Source organism: Hylobates moloch, unplaced genomic scaffold, assembly GCF_009828535.3.
Source record: "Hylobates moloch isolate HMO894 unplaced genomic scaffold, HMol_V3 SCAFFOLD_2, whole genome shotgun sequence".
Taxonomy (NCBI): domain Eukaryota; kingdom Metazoa; phylum Chordata; class Mammalia; order Primates; family Hylobatidae; genus Hylobates; species Hylobates moloch.
Window position 1 is genome coordinate 107,731,486 of NW_026652277.1, and position 25,593 is coordinate 107,757,078.

A 25,593-nucleotide genomic window follows, 5' to 3' on the forward strand; every position below is an offset into this window, starting at 1 on the left:
TTTTCTTACCTGCATCTGCTGATCAGTACTCTGCAGAATATCAAAGGGAAACTCTCTGCAGATCTCTGGAGTTCTCTCTCTGCAGCTCTCTCTTCTCTGCTACCCTGCTTTCTGAACTCTATTATCATCTTTCCAGACTCTAGCTCTGTCTCTTTGATTGAAGAGTCAGCCAGCTCCTCCTTGGTTCTTCCTTCCTATGTCATAGCCTAGAAACTCTCAAAGCAGTATGCTGAGCTCACTTTGTTTTCCTTTCTTCGGGATTACTATCTTTTGGTTCCTGATGTCTCATGTCTTAAAAACCATTATTTCATATATTTTATCTGTTTCTATAGTTGTTTTAGGAGAAAGGGTAAATCTAGAACCTATTACTCCATCTTGGCTGAAAGTAAAAGCCATAGGTTTATTTTTTATGCTCAATTACTCCAAACACTTTATAAACAATAACTTATTACAATGCAAACCACATAGTATCAACTTTGTTCTGCTATATATAATGGTTTGTAATACACAATTACAAAGATGCCTCTGTGAAGAATTACTAGTTCTTTGGTATTCCAATAAAAGATAAAATATTTGTGAGGTTTGTTATCTGGAATCATTTTTTAAATGGAATTAGAATAGCATTCTAAATAACACAATTCAGTTATAATGACCCTAAGCCACGGGGTAAGCTCGAGTTCACCTGGCTTCTGTCAATGACTAGGAAATTGCTGCTAAATTCTTTATTATCTAGTAAGAAGACAAATATTTTCTATTCTGGCTTCTTATTAGTCCTTCATTTCCGTGAAATGTTTTCAGGATTTTCTTATCTCCCATATAGGGTCTCAATTCTGATTTGTTTTCTCCATTCTTAGTTTTCAAATTATTACTCTTTCTCCTACCACACTGAGTCTCCTCAATTAGTCTATAGAAATTATTGAGTTAAAAATCATAATAGCTTGCATGTATAAGGAAACACTCAAAACTTCATGGAGCATTTAACGTTCTAGGTCACAGATGGTGTGTTCAATTCATAAAAAGTAGGAGATTTATAAGGGACATCTCATTTTTCCAGTTCATTTATGGGTAATACATATTAATGTGCCTACACCAAGATAGAAGCTTGTGTTGAAAGATACAAAGCCATAAATTCTTTAATGAAACATGAAATGAAAGAAAATAAAAAGAGAAATGAAAGTGAAGTGCAGTGGAAAGAGGAGTGGACCAGGGATGTTTGGGGCTTTTGGTTTAGCTCCAGCATTGACCAACTTTGTGGATCTGGACAAATTGCCTAACTGTTTGGGGGCCTGCTTCCACGTTTGTAAAATGAAAAGCATGAACTAGAAGACCAATAGTGTTCTTCCAGATCTACAATTCTATGAGTCTATAAAAGAAATATACCTGATTGATCACAAAGAGTGGGATACTGTCATTTTAACTGAGAGAAGCTAGTTTTCTTTGACCTTCTAAAGACCATTTATGTGCCCTGTTATATTGTTGATGTTGCATGGCTTAACAAAACTGCCCCTGCAGAGCTGGTTACAGGGAATGGGGTGGATAACAAATATACAAGGAAACCACAGGCTTCTGGGAGAGTAGAAACGAGGACCCAAACCCCTGCTCTTTCTGGGCTCTAAGACAGTTGAAGTTCTCAAGAGTAGACTCCATATTCTGCTAACAGGGCAGGTTTAGAAAAACAAAGATGTAGCAATATAAGCACCCCAAGTTGATGAAGTAGGCTGTGACAGTCACAGAAACATGGGCATCTGCTTTTTGGGCTAAACTTACTTGAGAGTTTTGGAAAACACTGAAAAAGCATTAGTTTTATTCATCAAATGGTATAATCTAAAATGTATCACTTTCATGAAGCTGTTGCTAGACTTTAATCTGTCTGAAGATTTTCTTGAATATATTACATTATTTCTGGATAATAATTCTTTATGCCATGTCGGTATTACTTTCTTCCCCTTGGCCTTTACCTACCCCTCCTTGTTGGTTCCTCTTCAAACATAATGGAACATACCTTTCTGCTTTCTTTAAAAATCAGTCAGCCTTTCTCAACCTCCAATTATCATGGGTGCATTGCTATGGGTTGAATGTTTGTCCCCTATGAAAATCATGTTGAAACTTAATCCCCAATGTGGCAGTATTAAGACATAGGGCCTCTAAGAGATGATTGGGCCATGAAGGCTCTGCCCTCACGGATTAATGAATTAATGGGTTATTGAAGGAGTACATTAGTTATCATGAGAGTGGGTCTGTTACAAAAGTCAGTTTGGCCCTCTCTCATGAGCTCCCTCACCATGTGATGCCCTGTGCCACCTTGGGATTCTGCAGACAGTCCTCATCAGCAAGAAAGCCCTCACCAGATGTGGCCCCTAGACCTCAAACTTGCCAGCCTCTAGAACTGTAAGAAATAATTTTCTTTATACATTATTCAGTCTTAGGTATTCAGTTAGAGTATCAGAAAACAGGCTAAGACAGCTGCTCTTCTATGAACTCCCTCCAATTTGTCTGCTTTTGACTGGCCAGTGCCAAACTGAATTCTGCTTCTCCTGTTTCCACTAGGTTTTCTTTTTTCACTTGCCTTACTAATATTAATTAAACAACATTCCCCTCCACCCCCCACTCCTCCATGCAGCAAATCCTGAAATCTGCAGCAGGGCCCATGGGATCTAATAATGAAATGGTTTATAGTGAGTAACAGAACCCAGAATAGCGTGGAGTATGACAGCCAGTCTTTAAGCATTAGACAACGTGTTAAAGTATGTAGACATTAGCTGAAATCAGATTGTAAGGAAGCTTTCCAAAGGTTCTGATTTGGGTTTTGGCTGGATCTCATTCTTCTTTTTGCAGGCCAAAAAAACCCAGCTGCACATGTACATACACATATACCCCAATCATCTCATCATATGGTTCAGCAGTAAAAGTTAATTACTATTATTTTATCATAGTATATTCATCCCCTTAAGAAGCTACACAGACCACAACTCTTATTACTCAAAGGTATAGTATTAATGAATACAGACTTACTCATTAACTCACTCATTCACTCTTCACTCATTATTGGGTCATATTCAGAAATGAAAACGTCTAATAGTTCTGCAGGTAAAAGTATAAATCGAAAAAGTAAAAACAAAAAAAAAAACACCCAACAAAAAAATCACAGTGGAATCTGAAAAGCTGCAATTCACAAAAAAGTAGAACGTTAAGATTTTCAGACAACCTGTCATGTCTAGAGTGCTTCAGATGAAAAGAAATGAATATGCCTTGCAGGTAATGAAAAAGACCAAATTATAAACCATTTCACTTGAAATTCAAACTACATTTCTCCCAGAAACAGTGCATTAAGTAAATACTTCTGTGAATCAAACACTAAATTATTTAGTAATTGCTGAGTAAATTTCTGCTCTTATAAAACATGCTTTTAAAAAAAGTTATTTACTGTAAAACTGTAAGGGTTAGTTCTTATAAAAGAAAGTTTTCAAGTCTATAGACATTTTAGAGTGCACAGTGCTATAAAAATTACTTACTTATTACTTTTGGATTGGAAACACTTTCTAATGCATCAAGACTAAAACTTCTTACTTTAAGTGAAAAGCAATCCAATTTCAGTATTTTCTAATGGAAAACTGCAGTGCTTGTCACTTAATGTCCCTAATGCCTTAGATAGCTAAAGTAAGGGCCCTGACATGGAGCAGCTAAAACGTTTTGTGTTCCTTATTTACTCAAACACTCCATCTGCCTGCATACTAGTTAGTGCCAAGGGAACTGAAATTTAAGGCTGTTGTTAGGAGGAAGCACTTGCAATTGTATTATCAAATCCTTAATAGCTCTGAATGGTTCTCATAATTCAGTATAAACTTCTATTTTCCTTGACCTTCTAGGGGAAAGTTCAATTTACTGACAATGGTTTTTACTGCACTGCTGAAAAATATACCAAAAACTTTAAAAAGGAACAATCGTAACAAGTCCCAATTTTTTTGCTAATTTTTGTTATTATTGCTGCTTGTTTATTCTTTCAAATAGGCCAAAATAAAAAATAACCCAAATTTCCAAAATATCTGGTAATAAAGTAGTGATAACTACTAGCACTTTTCCTATATTTAAATGTAACCGACATGGGTCAGGCGCGGTGGCTCATGCCTATAATCCCAGCACTTTGAGAGGCTGAGGTGGGCAGATTGCTTGAGGCCAGGAGTTGGAGACCAGCCCGGTCAACATGGTGAAACCCTGTCTCTACTAAAAATACAAAAATTAGCTGGGTGTATTAGTGCATGCCTGTAATCCCAGCTACTCAGGAGGCTGAGGCACAAGAATTGCTTGAACCTAGGAGGCAAAGGTTGCAGTGAGCCAAGATTGTGCCACTGCACTCCAGCCTGGGCGACAGAGCGAGACTCCGTCTCAAAAATGAATGAATGAATGAATGAATGTAACCAAAATGGAGAATCACAGTCTGATACAGAAACTGAGGTGGAAGAAATATTAGAATGTTGGTAGCAGACTGTATGTATTGGTCCAAAGGTAATAAAGAATTAAAGATATATAGCCACCAACCTAGAAACAATAAGAAAGTTTGACAATATCAAGTGCACTGATGGTCAGATCAACTTCTTTGGAAAACAGTTTGGCATTATCTAGTAAAGTTGAAGATATGCACAGATTATGACCGAGTAATTCCATACCTAGGTTATACCCTAGAGATACTCCTGCATATCTGTAACAGAAACTCTGTATAAAGACTGTTCACAGAATTGTTCAGAACAACTCCCAGCTGGAAACAACATCATGTCTATCAGTAGCAGAACGCATAAATACACTGAGATATATTCATATATTCACATAATGGAACAAAGCAAATTAGAGCCACATGCAGCAACGTGGAGGAGTTGCACAAACCTAATGCTGAATACTGAGCTACAGAAACAAGACACAGGATAATAACATACAATCTGGCTCATGTATGTCAAATTCAAAAATGGATAAAAAACATCTAGGGATATATACTGTTAAGGAGTGACATGGTTTGGATCTGTGTCCCTGCCCAAATGTCATGTTCAATTGTAATCCCCGATGTTGGAGGTGGGGCCTGGTGGGAGGTAATTGGATCATAGGGGAGGTTTCTCATGGTTTAACACCATCCCCCTTGGAGCTGTTGCCTCAATAGTGAGTTATCATGAGATGTAGTTGTTTAAAAAGTGTGTGGCACCTTCCCCCTCCTTCTCTCTCCCCTCCTCCTGCTCTGGCCACATGAAGACGCCTGCTCCAGCTTTGCCTTCCACCGTGATTGTAAGTTTCCTGAGGCCTCCCCACAAGCAGATACCACCATGCTTCCTGTACAGCCTGCAGAACCGTGAACCAATTAAACCTCTTTTCTTTATAAATTACCCAGTCTCAGGTATTTCTTTATAGCAGTGTGAGAACTAACACATGGAGTAAATGTGTCCTCTCAAAATTTGTATGTGGAAATCCTAATCCCCAGTATAATGGTATTTGGAGGTGGGGCCTTTGGGAGTGATTGGGTTATAAGGGTAGAGCCCTCATGAATGGGATTAATGTCCTTATAAGAGACCCCCTCTTACTCTCTTTCTGCCATGTGAGGACACAAGAAGATGGCTGTCTGTAAACCTGGAAGACAGCCCTTACCAAGAACTGGACAATGCTGGCATCCTGATATTAGACTTCTAACTTCCAGAACTGTGAGAAATAAATGTTTGTTGTTTGAGCCACCCAGCCTATGGTACTTTGTTATGGCAGCCTGAACTAAGACACATACAAAGGTGGCAAAACTATAAAGAAAAGACTCAGAATAGAGGTTCCATTTAGAGCGAGGCAGTGTTCACCGGAAAGGGACACCGTGGGGTTTCAGGGGTGCTGTTGCATGCTCTATTTCTTGACATGAGTGACAGGTAAACATATTCCCACTTGAAGTTACACATTTGTTTTATGCACTTTTCTACATCTACTATATATATATATCCCAGCTCCCCCAAATTAAAGGCTATAGGAGAATGTTAACAACTCAAGTATTTATTGAGCACCTCCTTTAGGTTCTGTGACTTAATCACAAAGGTCCTAGGGTGCACTTTGGGCTTCAAATGAAAAAAAAAAAACACACCCACATTTTAAATCCTACAACTTATGGTCAGGAAGGTCCTTAAAGGCAATCAAATCTAACCAATTCCAAGTTGTACGTTTTCAGTAATAATCTACAAAAATGGGCCAAATACAGGGACGAGGCCTTTTGGGAGACGGTAAGAAATCTGAGCCCAGGCCTTTGCTTTGCAGTAAAACTTTTTTCAGAGATCTTGTGTTTTGTCTTCTCTTGTTAAAACCAAATCACTTCATGCACTTCCATTTCCTTATCTATGCAAGGAGGAAATAAACTAGGTGACTTTTTAGTTCTAGTTTCTATGGTTCTATGAAAGTATAGGAACTTTAGGAAAATCCTGAAACATGAGCTTTTCTAACTGTGGTTCCCGAGAAGACTTTTTAAGGAAGCTAGAGATGCTCAAAAGAACACAACTGGCTGGAAGGGAAAAATGCCATCACATAACTTTTGAGAGAGATGAAGAAGAGGGGAAGACCCATCCAATAACAGTGTGAACTTTCCCCCTTACAAACAGAGTCAACCCAAAGGATGAATCAAAGATCAACTTTCACACATTAATGGAACACAGTGCCCATCAGTATTGAGCAACAGTTCAGCATTCTCTTCCCATGGCCAAAACAGTGCTCTGGTGTGGTCAGGGTCTCCCTCAAAAGCTGTCTTAGGTATGTGGCTCTGGAATTAAGCGGGGTGTCCATCCTCTCCTCTTGTCTCCACCCAGCGATGTCAGATGAGACTACCCTGTTTAGTGGGCCAGAGAGAAGGCTACAACTGGGATTTAACAATAGCATGGTGCATAAACTGTCATCTCAAAAAGGAGATGAAATCAGCGGGTGAAAGGGAGCCCATGTCAGGCCACCCAAGGGGCATGATTACTGTTAGTGGTGGTTGGTGGTGGTGGAGCAGTGGGTGTGTGGACCAGGGAGAAAATGTGCAACTTAGCCATGGGCAGATTTGGATATGCAGCTTTGTGATCATCGCACTGGTCTTTTTTATATGTTGATGCTTGCTTTTGCTTCTTTTGTGTAACCCCCCAGTTAAGAGTAAAGCCAAAGCCTCCATCTATTCTTCTGGGATAGGTCATTTTTTACTCTTGGTAAGCCTTCTTTTCTATATTGTCACTTCCAGTTTGTCCCTGGTATTACTTCTTTGTGTCTATGTTCTCCATTTATATTCATTTCTCATACATTAATCTCTGCTTCCCTTCCTATTAGCATTTGCTTCGTGCCTATTAGGAGTTAGAGGACAGAGAAAAGTCATTTCTTTTCTGCATTTCTCTTTATCAGGGCATCTGTGTGAAATATTCTCTCCCAGTGTCCCCTTCCCTCCCCTTGTAGCCAGAGAAATATTACCCTAGAGCTTCATGCTGCTAATGCGAGAAGAAATTGTGAACAGTTATTAGGAGGCTAAATGAGGGTGGTGGAACCTATTTACTTCATTAAAGTTCCTTCAGGGAAAATACGAGGATGGGAAACTGAGAGATAAGGGTTAATACTAAAAGAATAACGGATCCATTTGACTCAGAGCAATCTTCAGTCTGCCTGGATTCTATCAGACACCCTTCTCCATGGGGAAATCATTACAGAGAAATGACATGCAAAGTGCGCCATAAAGCATCTGAGTCAAACCAGAGGGAGGATGACTCAACGGATCATTTTACATTTTAATAGAAGGCAATGCAGATTTGTACCTAGTGCACAGTTCAACGCAGGGCTCACAACTCCTCCCCAAAACTTCTTCATCGGGTGGGAGGGGAGTTCCCAGAACCTGACAGAAATTATTGTCTTAGAAAAAAACCAAGTCAAAACTCACAACAGAGAATCAAGACTAAGAAAAGACAACAGATAGTCAAATGCAGAAAAGAGGGGAGACTGCAAGTCTAATTTCAACTTTAGCATTTCTGTCAAACCTAAGACACAGCCTGAAAATTGAGCTCAGTAATTAGTGGACTTCAGATGTCATAAAGGAGTGGGGAAGACGGAAGGAGGAATGGAGGGAGAGGGAGGAATGGAGGGAGAGAGAGGAAAGAGGAGAACGCTATTGAAGTGCTATAATTAAATAATTGTGTTTCTTAAATTAGTTTTGCAAAATTTTCCAATGATAATTACTGTCAGAAGTTTGCCCACCAGGTCAGTGACAACGCTGAGCTTGAGTTTCCATGTGAAGTCAAGAAGCAATATATTAGTCATGCCATTGTTCCTAGTATGTTTCCCAGGCCAGGTATTGCTTATAGATGCTAATATGTATAACCCGCCAAAGTTAGATTCAACTGACCAGGAATTACGATGTTAAGAGACTGGATTGTCAAACCTAACTCCTTCTTCTAATGGGAGTGGGGGTTACCTCCAGACACACTTTTGTCTGCCTATACATAAAGAATATCTATAGTTTCACAGCTGTTCATCCGCCTGATCTCTACTGATGCCTGCCCCCAGCTCCTAAGAGGGCACGCGGTTACAGGTAGTAAAGGAAACATAAGTGAATACTGAGGCTTGGCAGAAATACAGCTTTCACAGAAAAGGTTCTTAATAAAAGGAAACTTGCTTCTTTCATGCATTAGGGTCTTTTGGACAACATGATTCTGTTCTGAAACATCATCTCTGCAGGGATGCAGGCTAGAACAAATGAAATTTAGATTGCAAGTTGGTTCACCTGGTAACTAAGAAAATCGAAACTCAACACCAAAGGCAGGCGGCATCTAATGGGGTGAAAGTCATCTAGCTTGAGGGTCATTCAGGTAGTGTTTTGAGAAAGGTTTGATTTCCACTGGAGCCTAGGCACTCCTGAAACCCACTCCTGTTTTTCCATTTAAAAACGATGAAAACCACGAGGCTAAGACCACTGGTTGGCAGTCTGTTAAGTCCCATATCAAGTAACGAAAGCATCTGGACCACCTGTCACCATGCAGGAGGTCAAATGGAACTGGAGTGTTATCATGCAGGTGAAATGCCCTTTGGAGAACACAGGGAAAAGGCAGTGAAAAGGAATGGGAGAAAAAGAATGCGCTTGGAGCTGTCCAAGTCCCTATCCTGTTCTTGGCAGCTTCTCAGAATGATGATTATTGTCACCAAAAGGTAGTGACACACATGCTACATGACACTTAGTATATTGTTTAAGATACAGACGGTCTTATATGCCTATACCACTGTCACTCACACACGATTTCACCTCACAGAATATGCTTCAGATAAAGCCAAGTATATTAAGGAAGAGATTTTTTTTAAATTCACTCATTATAAAAAGTCAGAATTGTACTGCCATGGGGGCAGACAATACTGCCTCTCCAAATGGTAAGGAATGGGTGCCACAAGGGCTCATTGGCCAAGTGGTACCGTAGAGACACAGTGTTTCGTACTTTCTTGACTCTAAAATGCACCCATTTTCCATTTCTCCTTCCATCCTTAGATAGAGGGGCTCCATTTGAATCCCTGCTCTCCTGCTTCCTAGCTGCATGGCTTTGGCTTTGGGCCCATTGTTAGACTGTGTAATCCTTGGTCTTTCTATGTACAAAATACTTATGTGAGGATTAAATGAGATGAAGCAATAAAGTATTTAGGATGGTCCTTGTCTTACAGTAAACACTCCACAAATAAAGCTATTCTTATGAAAAGAAAGTTAATTTCTTTGCATATTATATACATTTGTAATTCTATATACACTGAGAATTTCTTATATTGAGGCAAACCTGGACTGCATGAAGAATCATGTATATTTTTGTTTGCCAGATTCTCCTGCTTAAACCTGGGGAAGGGCCAATTTGCTTAATTTCCATCCAAGATCTGCAAGAGAATGATGGGATAGGTGTGCATTCTGGTACTTGCTGGCAACTTCGGCCATGACACTACATAGACTTCCTTCTGCAACATCCCTTGATGACTGTGAAGGTCAAATGAGGCAACAGATTTGAGACCTCCCTGAGAAGTGCAGAGTACTCTGCTCGCATCAGGAATTATCCTCACCACTATTTGACTAATCCTACACATAATTATATAAAGAATGTCTGCTCTTATGGGCACTTAGCCCTGATATAGTTCACTCTCATGCCAAAAGAAGGCATCTGGCAGATGGGGGACTTGTATTGATTCTCATCTGATAACATTTCCTGAAAGATTCCATTCCTTCAGATTTGTTAAAAGTGCATGCTTTGAATATTCTACCCTCCCATTAAGGGCTTTTCCTATTTTCTCTCTCTGCTACCTTTTGCATGTATGTTCTGCCCAAATCAGAATTCTCTTTCATCATGAGGGGCAGGATTCTGCAGTGGTGACAGGTCAGGCTCTGGGGCCAGCCTGCCTGCATCTGAACCATGACCACAATGCTACCTCAGACAAACCACGTGAGTTCTCTGTAAAGATTTCTCATCTGTAATCCAGTGGTCACGAGGAGTAAGCAACTTAAAACACAAACTTGGGAAACAGAACGACTCCTGGAGAATAGTAAGCACCCATTAGATACTGCACACAAAGATGGTCTACAGAGGCAAGGTAGTGCAGTGGTTGTGGATGGAGGCTCTGGTGCCAGCCTGCCTGGCTTTGAATTCTGACTCTGTCATTCACTAGCTGCAAAACCTTGCACAAGACACTTAACTTTTCTGTGACTCAGTTTCCTGATCTGTACTAAAAGTACCTGATAAAGGGCACCTATCTCATAGAACTGTGAGGATTAAAACATTTCACATGTTTGCTTGTTCATTAGTTCACCAATTTAACATATAGTAACTGGTCCATCAAATTAGCTCCTCTTTTCCAACCACGCCAATTTTCCCCATTCACGTTTCATTTCCAGTTTGACAATGGCTTGCCTTTTCTTCACGTAAGTATTTCCTGCTTTTGGTCCTGCCCACCTAACACCCAGACTCTCCCAGCCTGCTTCCTATCTCTGGAAATAACAGTAGTTCTCTAACTGTATAGATTTAGGGTAACCACAGCAGGTTCAGCGATCTGCATTTTAACCCCATGACAGCTGATTTCAAACAGCCCTACAAACCAAGACTCCCCGCCCTGCCATTCCGAGAGCGAGGGGAGTTGGGCAATTTATTTAAGTCCTCGGAGTCTCCTTACGTGTGAAATGAAGATAAAAACTGTCTCCCGAGAGATTGTTAGGAGATTTAAATGTGATGGCTCAATCCCTGGCCTCCTCAGGTCTCTCTGCAGACATCACATTCTCAGTGAGGCCTCCCTAACCACCCTGCTCCATTTAAACCACAACCCCAGCCTCCCGCCTGCACTCTCCATCCTCCCTCCCTGTTTATGTTTCTTTATAACATTTTCACATCTCGCACACACTATATTTTACTCATATTTTGTTAATGACCTATTTTTCTATTGAGGGCGGGGATTTTTATCTGTTTTGCTCACCATTGAAGCCACAGAACTTCAAAGTGCTACACACATAGGAAGCACTCAATACATACTTAATAAGAAAGTGACTAAAAAAGACTTTTCCTAGATCCCAACAGGTCCATATGTCACTTCTGTTTCTGCTGAGGTCTCCTTCCAGCCTGTTTCTTCACACATAACCCTACGCTCACAGCTGCTTGTCTTTTCTGAGGCTCAAGGTCGCCTTGCCTATCCATTTATCCACAGAAAACTTACTCCATTCTGAGCAATGCCAGCGTTAGAGAAAACTAATGATATAACCTCCAAGACACACAGCCAAGATAATGGGATGGTACAAAAGCAAAAGAAAGGCCTAGATTGACACAGTGAAGGAAAAGCTCCCATTTGCAGAGATGCTGAGTAGAAGGTCTTGAGTGTGCTTTATTTCTGAAGCTCTCTGTGCTCAAATACTCAAGAACCCGGAAACACATTCCTTGCCTATTGGCTCTATACAATGTGGATCCTTGCACAGTAGAATTAGGCTGTTCTCTCCTGGTAAAAGCTTGTGTGCTCTTGCTTCTGAGAGAAGGCTCTGATCCCACCCCCTTATGTCCACGGCCTCCTATCTCAAACTGCCAAACAGAGGACCAATTATGCCCTTCCTTTCCGCAGCCCTCAGGAAAACAGCCAGTACACAGGACCCTCAACAGCACCCTCAGGATGATGCTTTCAGAATGTGACAGAAACCACAGCCCAGGCCTCTGCTGCCCTGGGAGTAGACGTGGCTCTGGAAGGCCTGGGTTTGAGAGAAGATGGTAAGAGGAAGGTTTCTGATTTTAGAATGAAAATCAGACCAGCAGGGTTTTTTGAAAAGATCAACAACACTGATAGACAGCTAGCAAGACTAATAAAGAAGAAAAGGGAGAAGAATAAAATAGAGGCAATAAAAAATGACAAAGGGGGTATCACCACCAATCCCACAGGAATACAAACTACCATCAGAGAATACTATAAACACCTCTATGCAAATAAACTAGAAAATCTGGAAGAAATGGATAGATTCCTCGACAAATACACCCTCCTAAGACTAAACCAGGAAGAAGTTGAATCTCTGAATAGACCAAAAACAGGCTCTGAAATTGAGGCAATAGTTAATAGCTTACCAACCAAAAAAAGTCCAGGACCAGATGGATTCACAGTCGAATTCTACCAGAGGTACAAGGAGGAGCTGGTACCATTCCTTCTGAAACTATTCCAATCAATAGAAAAAGAGGGAATCCTCCCTAACTCATTTTATGAGGCTGGCAACATCCTGATACCAAAGCCTAGCAGAGACACAACCAAAACAGAGAATTTTAGACCAATATCCCTGATGCACATCAATGCAAAAATCCTCAATAAAATACTGGCAAACCGAATCCCAGCAGCACATCAAAAAGCTTATCCACCATGATCAAGTGGGCTTCATCCCTGGGATGCAAGGCTGGTTCAACATATGCAAATCAATAACCATAATCCAGCATATAAACAGAACCAAAGACAAAAACCACATGATTATCTCAATAGATGCAGAAAAGGCCTTTGACAAAATTCAACAACCTTCATGCTAAAAACTCTCAATAAATTAGGTATTGATGGGACGTATCTCAAAATAATAAGAGCTATCTATGACAAACCCACAGCTAGTATCATACTGAATGGGCAAAAACTGGAAGCATTCCCTTTGAAAACTGGCACAAGACAGGGATGCCCTCTCTCACCACTCCTATTCAACATAGTGTTGGAAGTTCTGGCCAGGGCAATCAGGCAGGAGAAGGAAATAAAGGGTATTCAATTAGGAAAAGAGGAAGTCAAACTGTCCCTGTTTGCAGATGACATGATTGTATATCTAGAAAACCCCACTGTCTCAGCCCAAAATCTCCTTAAGCTGATAGGCAACTTTAGCAAGTCTCAGGATACAAAATCAATGTGCAAAAATCACAAGCATTCTTACACACCAATAACAGACAAACAGAGAGCCAAATCATGAGTGAACTCCCATTCACAATTGCTTCAAAGAGAATAAAATACCTAGGAATCCAACTTACAAGGGATGTGAAGGACCTCTTCAAGGAGAACTACAAACCACTGCTCAACGAAATAAAAGAGGATACAAACAAATGGAAGAACATTCCATGCTCATGGGTAGGAAGAATCAATATCGTGAAAATGGCCATACTGCCCAAGGTAATTTATAGATTAAATGGCATCCTCATCAAGCTAACAATGACTTTCTTCACAGAATTGGAAAAAACTACTTTAAAGTTCATATGGAACCAAAAAAGAGCCCACATTGCCAAGTCAATCCTAAGCCAAGAGAACAAAGCTGGAGGCATCACGCTACCTGACTTCAAACTATACTACAAGGCTACAGTAACCAAAACAGCATGGTACTGGTACCAAAACAGAGATATAGACCAATGGAACAGAACAGAGCCCTCAGAAATAATGCTGCATATCTACAACCATCTGATCTTTGACAAACCTGACAAAAACAAGAAATGGGGAAAGGATTCCCTATTTAATAAATGGTTTTGGGAAAACTGGCTAGCCATATGTAGAAAGCTGAAACTGGATCCCTTCCTTACACCTTATACAAAAATTAATTCTAGATGGATTAAAGACTTACATGTTAGACCTAAAACCATAAAAACCCTAGAAGAAAACCTAGGCAATATCATTCAGGACATAGGCATGGGCAAGGACTTCATGTCTAAAACACCAAAAGCAATGGCAACAAAAGCCAAAATTGACAAATGGGATCTAATTAAACTAAAGAGCTTCTGCACAACAAAAGAAACTACCATCAGAGTGAACAGGCAACCTACAGAATGGGAGAAAATTTTTGCAATCTACTCATCTGACAAAGGGCTAATATCCAGAATCTACAATGAACTCCAACAAATTTACAAGAAAAAAACAAACAACCCCATCAAAAAGTGGGTGAAGGATATGAACAGACACTTCTCAAAAGAAGACAGTTATGCAGCCAAAAGACACATGAAAAAATGCTCATCATCACTGGCCATCAGAGAAATGCAAATCAAAATCACAATGAGACAGCATCTCACACCACTTAGAATGGCCATCATTAAAAAGTCAGGAAACAACAGGTGCTGGAGAGGATGTGGAGAAATAGGAGCACTTTTACACTGTTGGTGGGACTGTAAACTAGTTCAACCATTGTGGAAGTCAGTGTGGCGATTCCTCAGGGATCTAGAACTAGAAATACCATTTGACCCAGCCATCCCATTACTGGTTATATACCCAAAGGATTATAAATCATGTTGCTATAAAGACACATGCACACGTATGTTTACTGCGGCACTATTCACAATAGCAAAGACTTGGAACCAACCCAAATGTCCAAAAATGACAGACTGGATTAAGAAAATGTGGCACATATACACCATGGAATACTATGCAGCCATAAAAAATGATGAGTTCATGTCCTTTGTAGGGACATGGATGAAGCTGGAAACCATCATTCTCAGCAAACTATCACAAGGACAAAAAAATCAAACATCACATGTTCTTACTTATAGGTGGGAATCGAACAATGAGAACACTTGGACACAGGAAGGGGAACATCACACACCGGCGCCTGTGGTGGGGTGGGGGGAGGGGGGAGGGATAGCATTTTGAGATATACCTAATGTTAAATGATGAGTTACTGGGTGCAGCACACCAACATGGCACATGTATACATATGTAACTAACCTGCACGTTGTGCACATGTACCCTGAAACTTAAAGTATAATTAAAAAAAAAAAAAAAAAAGAAAATCAGACCAGCTGGAAGGCCACAGAGCAACTTTTCCTCACGCAGAGGAATATGTTTTAGTTCTACTCACAGTGGTCTGATGACAAAGTCCTCTTTAATAACTTATAATTCGGAATTGTAAGACATTGGACCCAACGCAACCAATGTAAAAACAAACCACTCATGATCTTCCTGGGAAAACGGAGGTGCATTTATACAGGAACAGTCTTCTGTGGATGGTTTTCTGAGCAGCTTAGCAAAGAATTGATTAAATAACAGCATATGCGTTGTTAAATTCCCTATTACAATGCTTTCAAAATTCTTTGAAAGAAAAAGATGCTCACCTGTTAAAAGAAATGTAAGTTTCTAAAGGAGACACTTGAAAACCAGAAAGGAGCATCACCTTCTTAAAAAAAAATCAAAATGGCACAGCAGAAGTTCACATAAAATGCCCGACAATGTTTCTTTTCAATAGAACTCAAGCTGACTAAAAGACATTCTTGGATTCAGAGCTTTTACTGGTTACCTAGGTTGCAAATGATACCAAAAGAGACACCAGGAATTCTTAGTTAGAATGCCAGTCAAGGAAAAGTTCACAATCCTTTCAGATTTTAAATCCTTTGTGTCTGTGAGGAGGATAACCATTTAGTATTTTAGACAATTGGAAAATAAGATTAGACCAGACTTTGTCTATAAAGTTGTGCTACACCCTGGGTTACACTCATCAAAGGCTGAAGGAAATGGCTGTTATTCTCTTTTTGAAACTATAGTTATATCCATATAACTCCTGGTTATTTAATTAGAATGGAAAATTGATACACAGAGAAGCATACCAACCGTATCTAATGTATTAGCCTGATATTAACAACTAGCATCTGATTACTTACAATTGACCATATTTGAAATCTATCAAAATCTCTTAATTATTCTTATATGCCCATAGTCACTGCTTTCTCTTAAGGCAACATGAAATGCTTGACGATTAATACACCAACTTCAAAAGCTTTCTTGTACAGACTGGACTAGACTCTGTAGTCTTCACAGAGTGATCATTACTTAATGAACTCAGCACACTGTACATTTTCCAGCCACCTGAAACTCCCAAGTATTGTGTGAGTTTTTGGCCAATTAATTATCAATTACAACATCATAAAACATTAGCACAAAAATAGGAATAATGAAATTTAATTATACATTATTCTTCTGAGTTGCTGAAAATACTATACAAGACTGATTCTGATTAATAATTCATTCAGCAATAAAGTATCAGGAAAGATAATTATGCAGTGCCACAATTCTCACACTGATTTCTATAATTACAGATTACAACAGTGTTAGCAATTTAAAAGGTTAGAGAGCTGTGGTAATTTGCTATGTCATCCTCAGCTATATTAATGTCTCTCTTTGAGCACCAAAGATAATTGAAAATATAATAATGGACCAAATCAGATGGCTTGCCCATGCTCTCCTCACCTAAAACATCTCCAATCTGAGAACATTAGTAAAGTCCTTGATAATTAGCCTCTTACATTATTTAACTAGTCCTACTACACACATTTGGTTTACAGCTAATCAAAGAAAGACAATATGTAGGAATACATGCCAAAATATGCAGACATAGAAACATAACCTACGGAAAAGTTACAGGGATACAATCACATTTGGTATGTGACATATCTGACTATGAATACACATATATGTATACCTGTATAATTACCCCTTAGATAATTAAACACCAAGCCAAGGGACACACATAATGTAAATCTCTGTCTTTGGCAACACGGTTGAGTAAATAGCACGTGAAAAAATACAAAGTTTATCTAACTACCCTCTCTGGGTTGTTTACATATTGTGACACACCAAACTACTCTTGCCTTTAAGTTCTATTACATCCTGAAAATGAAAATACACTCATCTGCTAGAAATACTCACTCTGCTCTGCTTGCATTCCATGGGAAAAAACCTGGCTAGAAATTTATGGCCTCTTCCCATAACCAGTATTTAAATGAGAATTTTCACCTGGGGATGAGCCCAAGTGAACTAAACATACAGTTCCACAGATATAAAAATCACTTTCTTCTCTGCTCTTTCTTCTCGCTATTTTTAGAGAAGAGATTTGTAAGACATCTTGGCTTTACTCTCTTGAATGCCTTAAGTATCTGACTAACTTCACGTTCAACTAATATGGAGAAACAGATGGAAAATTCACTGGGACTAAAATCTTAGGCATTATTTAAATGAGTTCCTTGCAGAGTCTTTTGTGTGTCTTGTTGGGATCGGGGGTTCCTCATTCTGGAGTACGCCAGGGTTTGAATTCAAGATTTCATTACGGCTGGCCCCAACAAGATGATAAAGGAAGACAGGGTGAAAAAACAGTTTCATTCCAGTGGTAGAAAGAACTTGTAGATCATCTGATTGAGTATGCTCTTTAAAAAATTGTAGACATTTAGGCTCAAAGATATTAAACAATTTACTCAAGGTCACAGAACCACTTAGTAACAATAACAGAAGAAAAACTCAAGCATGTCTGAATCCCAGGTTTCCACTATACTTTATTAAAGAAAATACCCAAGGAGAAGGGGCATGATGAGCAGCATATGGAGACAATTTTTGCTCTAACATTAAGCCCATTTACTTATATTTCATTTCTACGAAGGGGTTATGTGTAAGATTGGGGGTGGGTAGAGGAAGAGTCATTCTAAGAGAACACCATAGAACTGTAGCTCTTCATGTATTTCCTTAAGTGAAAATAAAATGGGTTTCCTTTGAGTCACAAAAATAATTCTAAAACAGGGCATTGCTTCTTACCAGCTTTTTTTTTCTGGGCTACATGCAGGCAGTTGGCACAAGATCATATGGTAGGACACCACACTAGATATAAATTCCCTTCACCTTTTTTCACCTACTTCCTTTTATTCCCAGCAGGGCAGTAAAACAGGCTCCCTGCATATCCCTGCAAATTTGCTCTTGGATTCAGAAGGAGACCCCTAGCAGGTGATATTGTTCCCTTGTTAAAGTAGCAGACATTCAAGCTTGTAACAGGGGATAAAAATGGCAAGTGGACTTTGGTCCCACATTTGCAAGGTCCTGTATGATTTTGTACTTTGAATTTTTTCTAACATATTATGAACAATTTCAAATTTACAGAAACATTTAAAGAATTTTACACTGAACACCTACATACCCATCATTTAGATTCTACCATTAACATTTTATTATGCTTATTTCATTACACATCCATCCACCTATATCCATCTGATTTTTTTCAAAGCATATCAAAGTAAACTGCATAAATCAGCACACTTTCCCCTAAACACTTCAGCAGGATATTACTTGCTAGAGTTTAAGATTAGTTTATAGTTTTTTTCTTTTGAGGCAAAATTTACATACAATGAAATGTACGAATCTTAAGTGTACATTCACTGAGTTTTGACAAATACATATACCAGTGTAAACCAAATCTTATCAATCTATAGACTATAACCATCACCCCAGAAAGATCCCTCATATTCCATCCCAGTCATTCCCCTCCTCCAAAGGCAATCAGTGCTCGAGTTTGTCTAACGGCCTAATTGTCTGCCCTAAAACTGTTGAATTTTGAAACTTGAAGTAGCTAAGTGTTGTTCTGTTTTTCTTCTTTCAGTCAACACAAACTGAGCACCTAAAACGAGACACATAGTGAAAGCCAGTAACAACAAAATAATTATTCCATTAAATTAGGAAAATAACTTCCATGGTGGTGAGAACCATGGGATTCATTATACTTCAAGGGCAATTTAGATGCACAACCAAAAGGGAAGACACATATCACACCCTGTGGCTGTTACTCATTTGGAAACTTGCTGACTCTTCAATAGTAAAATAAAATCCATACCCATGCCCAGTGAAAAATGGGGCTATGCAGGATCCTTGGATTAAGTGTGAAAAATGAGGAGGCTTTTTTAAAAAGCCCATCTTCAATATCATCGCTTTATGATGAAGATGAACTGTTATAATATGCCAAGCCTGTAACCTATAAAGACACAGCCCTGAGTTTTACAGAACTATAAAATCATGAAGGAGGCTAGTAAAGGAGCGGAAAGGCTCTTTATTTATTTTCTTTTAACTTAACTACAGTAGTCAGTGGATTAGGCCCTCATTTTCCAGCAGCTGAATTATTGTCAAGGTGCTAACACTCTTGGTGGAAACAGCATTGGATTACCTACTTCTCTCTGCAAGAGCTCAACAGCACGCTTCACATATCAGTCACTAAAACTGGATTAAAAGGCTCTCCTACAGCAACTCTGATACCCTTTTAAAAGTGCATTAACCCCTGTTGTGGATTGAACCACAATATTCTCCCTCCCTCCAAAAGAAATGTTGAAGCCCTAACCTCCTGTAGCTCAGAATGTGGCCTTATTTGGAAATAAGATCACTGTAGATGTAATTAGTTAAGATGGGGTCATACTGGAGTAGGGTAGGCCTGTCATCCAATATGATGGGTGTCCTTTTAAAATGAACTCCATATGGGGACAGAGACACAGGGAGAACACCATGTGAAGATGGAGGCAGAGGTGAGAGTGATGCAGCTACAAGCCAAGGAATGCCAAAGATGAATGGTCAGCACCAGAAGCTAGGAAGAAGGAAGGAAGAGTTCTTCCCTATAGGTTTCAGAGGGAGCATGACCCTGCCAACGTCCCGATTTTGTACTTCTAACCTCTAGAACTGTGAGGCAATACATCTCTGTTGTAAGGCATCCAGTTTGTGGTACTTTGTTATGGAAGCCTTAGGAGACTAGAACAACCTTAAAGAAGATTTTCCCCTTTTTGGTAATTGTTTTAAATAAAGGTGTAATTTACATGCAGAAAAGTATACCAACCATAAGGGCACAATCAATGATTTTCTTCCAAGTAAACGCATTCATGTAACCACCACCCAGATGAAGACTATTATCAGCACCCCAGAATTCTCCTTCATGCCCCATCCCAGTCATTATTTCCACCAACAGAACTGCTAATTCTAACTTCCTTCACCTTAGTTTTGTCTCTTTTTGAACTTTAAAGAAATAATATATAATTTTTTGTGTCTGGCTTCTTGTGCTCAACATTATGTTTGTGAGGTTCATCCATGTTGTTGTGTACAAGAGTGGTTTCTTCTAAAGGTGGTTTGAAAAATACCATTAAGTTTTTCTTTTGTTTTGCTTTGGTTGGTTCAAATTTCCTAAAAGGAATAAAATTATAAACACTGAAAGTCTCCAAAAATCTCCCAATCCCAGCTTCCCAGCCATCCAGTTCCATTTTCTAGAGGCCACGAGTGTCTCTTGTGTATCCTTCCAGAGAGAACTGATGCCTATTTAAGCAAAGATATATATATTTATAGATAGATCTTTGTCCTTTTCTTTACACAAAAGTTTACATATGGCCAGGTGTGGTGGCTTACACCTGTAATCCCAGCACTTTGGGAGGCTGAGGTGGGTGGATCACCTGAGGTCCGGAGTTCAAGACCAGCCTGGCTGACATGGTGAAACCCTGTCTCTACTAAAAATACAAAAAATTAGCCGGGTGTGGTGGTGGACGCTTGTAATCCCAGCTACTCAGGAGGCTGAGGCAAGAGAATCACTTGAACCCGGGAGGCAGAGGTTGCAGTGAGCTGAGATTGCACCACTGCACCCCAGCCTGGGCAACAAGATTGAAACCCCGTCTCCAAAAAAAAAAAAAAAAAAGTTTACATACTAAGCCATGAGCTGCACCCTGCTTTCACTTAAAAATATAGTTTCTTCATTCTTGTTTTATGGTTTCATAACATTTGACTAGAAGGGCATAGTACAATTTATATACCCAATTCTCTATTGGCAGCTATCTGGGTTGTAGTCAGTATGTGTTATTATAAACGAGGTTGTAACGTGTAATCTTGTAATTTTGTACACATATCCATACATTCTCTCAAATGTGAAATTACTGGATCAAAGGATATAAACTTTGTAGTTTTGATACTGCCAAATTGTCCTCCATTGGGACGGTGCCAATTTATACTCCTGCCAGCAATGTACAAGAGTACTTTTTTTTTTTTTTGAGGTGGAGTCTCGCTCTGTCGCCCAGGCTGGAATGCAGAGGCGCGATCTTGGCTCACTGCAATGTCTGCATCCCAGATTCAAGCGATTCTCCAGCCTCAGCCTCCTGAGTAGCCAGGACCGCAGGTGTGTGCTACCACGCCCGGCTAATTTTTTGTATTTTTAGTAGAGACGGGGTTTCACCGTGTTCCTGACCTCGTGATCTGCTCGCCTCAGCCTCCCAAAATGCTGGGATTACAGGCGTAAGCCACTGCGCCTGGCCAAGAGTACTTCTTTATCCATAGTCTTGCTAATAGATTGTGTTATCAAACTTAAAAACAAAACAAAACAAAAAAAACCCCTGCCTGTTTGGCAAGTAAAAAACAGCGTTTTATTATAGTTTTAATTTGTATTAATTTTTAATAAATTACATTGGATATATTTCATGTTTATGAACAGCTATTTATATTTCCACATCTGTAAATTGTTAATAGTCTTACTATTCTTTTAATTTTTTTCCCTATTGCATTGTTGGTCTTTTTCTGCCTTGGAGAAGCTCTTCAAATATTAGGGAAATCAGTTCTATCTCTAGATGAGTTGCAAAAATATTTTTCCTTCTTTGTCACTTTTTTTTTTTTGGCCTTGGTTATGGTGGTATTTGCTGCTCAGAAATTTTTGATTTTTGTGTCACTGAATTCATTTTACGACTTTCCCTTTGTGGTTTCTGGATTTTTGTCATACTTTGAAAGGCCTTCCCAACTTATAAACAATTTTCCCCTGAATCCTTTTAGAACTTTTAAGGTTAAATTTTTTTTCCAAGTAAGTTTTGGAACCATTTAGAATTTATCTTGGTGTAAATATGAACCACCAAACTTTCTTTTTCCCAGAAGGCTATTTAATTGTCCCAGCACCATTTATTGAATATCCTTTTTTATCACACTGATTTGAGATGCTTCCTTAATGTAAACTAAAATTTCAAATGTATTTGAGATTATTTCTGGACTCTATAAGGTGCCACTGACTTGCCTATTAATGCCAATTCAAATATATGAGTATGTTGTAGTATATTTTAGTATCTAAAGAGCAATTTCTCTCTTTTTGTTCTTGGCTATTTTTGATTAATTTTTTTACATGAACTTCAGCATCAGCTTGTTTGGTTACAAAATATTCTGTTGGTATTTTTACTGGGTTCATGTTAAATTTGTGATGTTGAGGTTTTCTGTCCAAGGACGTGGATTGTCTTTCCATTTATTCACATCTTTGTTTTTTCTCCTCATCTCAGGAGGATTTTAAAACAGTTTCATTTATTTACAAGAATAAAGATTTACATCTTAAGGAGTTCTTGAGTTCAATTCCTATATTTATACACATTACATATATATGTATATATGTATATATATTTTATTTGAACTTTTCTTTTTTGCTATTGTAAATAGGATATTAACTTCCATTATATCTTCTAACCAGCTGTTGATCACATATATGAAGAATGTTTAGTTTTACATAATCCATTAGTACGTAATGGGTTGTTACTGTTACCACCATCTTCCAGCTGATTCACAGAAGAAAGCATACTATCCAAGTGTGCAATCATGTCATCTGCAAATAACAAACATCAGTTTAACCTCGTCCTTTTGACTTTTTACACTTCTACTTTCTTTCTCTTGTACTGCATAGGCTAAGTACATTCAGAACAATGTTAAAGAAATAACAATGGGCATCCTTGTCTTCATTGTTTCTGACATAACACGGCTTCTGGTGTTTCCCTATTACTGGGTATATCCCTTTGGGCATACACCCAGTAATGGGACTGCTGGGCCAAATGGTAGCTAATTTGACTCTGCAATCCCATAAACACGACATCTACTCAAGCGTGATGCTAATTTTATAATAATATATATAATAATAATTTTATGTTAAGGAGGTATCCATCACTTCTGATTTTATAAAGTGGTTTTTAATGAAAAATAGATGTTGAATTACATCAACGCCTTTGCAGCATCTATGAACATGATCAAATAAGTGTTCCTTAAGGATCTATTAATATGATAAATTATATTAAAAGATTTTTCCAATATTTATCACTCTTGGAATGAACCTCATTTGGTTATGGTACACTGTTCTTTCAAAATGGTGCTAGGCTCTGCTAATATTTTATTTAGAATTTTACATTTGTGTTCTTCTATGGTGGTCTGATGGATTATCCTGCTCTTTAGAAGTCAGTGACTAAATTATATTTTCTTAGACAATTATGGATTTTTAAATTTATCTGTAAAAAGTTGAGTAAAATAGGCTTTATGATTCCTTTGTAATCTTTTATTTACCTTATTTTTATTATTTCCTCTATTTTATTAATCAAGTCAGCTAAGTTTCCTTGATTGTGTTGAGGTTTTCAAACAATATGCTTTTGCATTTATTAATTCTTTAATTTTTCAGTTTTTGAATTCAGGATTTTTTGATATACTTGTATTTCCTTCCTGCTATATTTAAAGTTTGTTTTATTATTCTTTTCTAACATTTTGAGTTAGACACTTAATTCATTTATTTCTATTTTTCTTATTTGTCAGAATAAATATTTTAGGCCATGGCTTCTCTTCTGACCACTGCTTTAAGCTGCAGCTCCTAGATTCTGCTAAAAACACACTGACTTAGATCTTGTTGGCTTTATGTAACAGATACTTGCCTAACCATTGCATATAAATAAACTATGGGAAACTGATCATTTAAAAAGATGTTAGCGAAGACCACTAAAGGAACCCAGCAGTAAGTCTGCTGTAGGGTGAAGAAAAATTCTTTTTATTTGTATTTTTTTGAGACAGGGTCTTGCTCTGTCACCTAGGCTGGAGTGCAGTGGCGCAATCATGGGTCACTGCAGCCTCCGCCTTTTGGGCTCAAGCAGTTCTCCCTCCTCAGCTTCCCGAATAGCCGGGACTATGGGTACGGGACACTGCACTCAGCTAGTTTTTTGTATTTTTTTTGGTAGAGACAGGGTTTGGCCATGTTGCCCAGGCTAGTATTGATTGAACTACTGGGCTCATCCACTCACCTTGGCCTCCCAAAGTGCTGGGATTACAGGCACGACCACTGTGCCCAGCCAAGAATAATTCTTTCGCTGCCATTCATGGTGTATTGACCAGGTACACCAGGCACAGTGTGGGCTACTGTGAGAATAAACATGAAGGGGTCTCTGTCTTTCCATCAGTAAGGAAACCACACATGAGCACATAAAAACACATAATCACATATACGATATCACAAAAACATAAGGACAAGTCATACAAACCATAAAGAGATACAAACTTTCACATAAAATAATTTCCCTTCTTCTGCTCAAAACATACATACCTATAATCTTTAATAGGCATTCATTTAATTTATACTGACCTAAGTTGCTCTTCCAACTTTAACTTAAAAGCAGTTCACAATAACAATATTTGTTTTTGCATAGAATATGGGTCAGAAGAGATGTAGAAAGGCTTGTTGGGAAGCTCTTGTAACAGTCTAGGTGAATGATGATGATGGCTTGGACTAGTGAGGAAGCGTAAGAGTGGCAACCACGGCCTGATTTGGCATGCATTTCAAAGGTACAGAGGTACAGCTGATAGGATTTGCTAATGGATTGGATGTGGGGTGAGAGAGAATGAAAAGAGTTAAGGGTAATTTTGAGAATTTCAGCTTCTGCAATTACATGAATGAGGGTGTCATTTACTGTAAGGGAAAACTCCAGGGGAGGATCATGTTTGGGGGCTGGGGTTGAAATAAATTGTTGCTTCCTGTTAGTTCATCTATCCAAGCTCACTGTTATGGTTTGAATGTGTCCCCCAAAAGTTCATGTGTTGGCAACTTAATCCTTGAGACAGCAGTGTTGAGAGGTGGGACCTTTAGGAGGTGATTGGGTCATGAGGGTTCTGTCTTCATTAATGGATTAATGAGGGAGTGGGCCCGTTATCACAAGAGTGGGTCTTTATAAAAGCCATTTTGGCCATTTCTCATAAGCCCCCTCACCATGTGATGCCAGCCTCCAGAAGTGGAAGAAAATACCTTACCTTTCCTTTCCTCTTTCCCCTTTCCTTTCCTTTCTTCCCTTCCTCTCTCCCTCCCTCCCTTCCTCCCTCTCTCTCCTCCCTCACTCCCTTTTCTTTTCAAATTACTCAGTTTCAGATATTAACTTACAGCAACAGAAAACAAACTAAGACACTCATCTCATTCACCTCTCCCATAAGTTGGTTATATTCGAGTTTCACTGATCTTTGTCCTATCACAGCTCCATGCTGTTGTATGTTCCGTTTCCACACCCAAAGTGTCCTGCCTACTCTTCTCTGTCTGGCAAATGCCTGCTCATCCTTCAAGAATAATCT

General features: G+C 38.9%; 1 protein-coding gene across 3 annotated transcripts in view; it reads right to left on the reverse strand.

Moving 5' to 3' along the window:
* The window catches only part of BACH2 (BTB domain and CNC homolog 2), a 373,540-nt gene that overhangs the window by 92,312 nt on the left and 255,635 nt on the right, over positions 1 to 25,593 (reverse strand). Inside the window, exon 1 of one of the 3 annotated variants that reach the window (XM_058435405.1) lies at positions 15,552 to 15,621. The exons of the other annotated variants lie outside the window; for them this stretch is intronic. The gene's annotated coding sequence lies outside the window, so the exon portion shown is untranslated. Of the gene's footprint in view, positions 1 to 15,551; positions 15,622 to 25,593 lie in introns of those variants that run through there. 3 annotated transcript variants of the gene reach the window in all.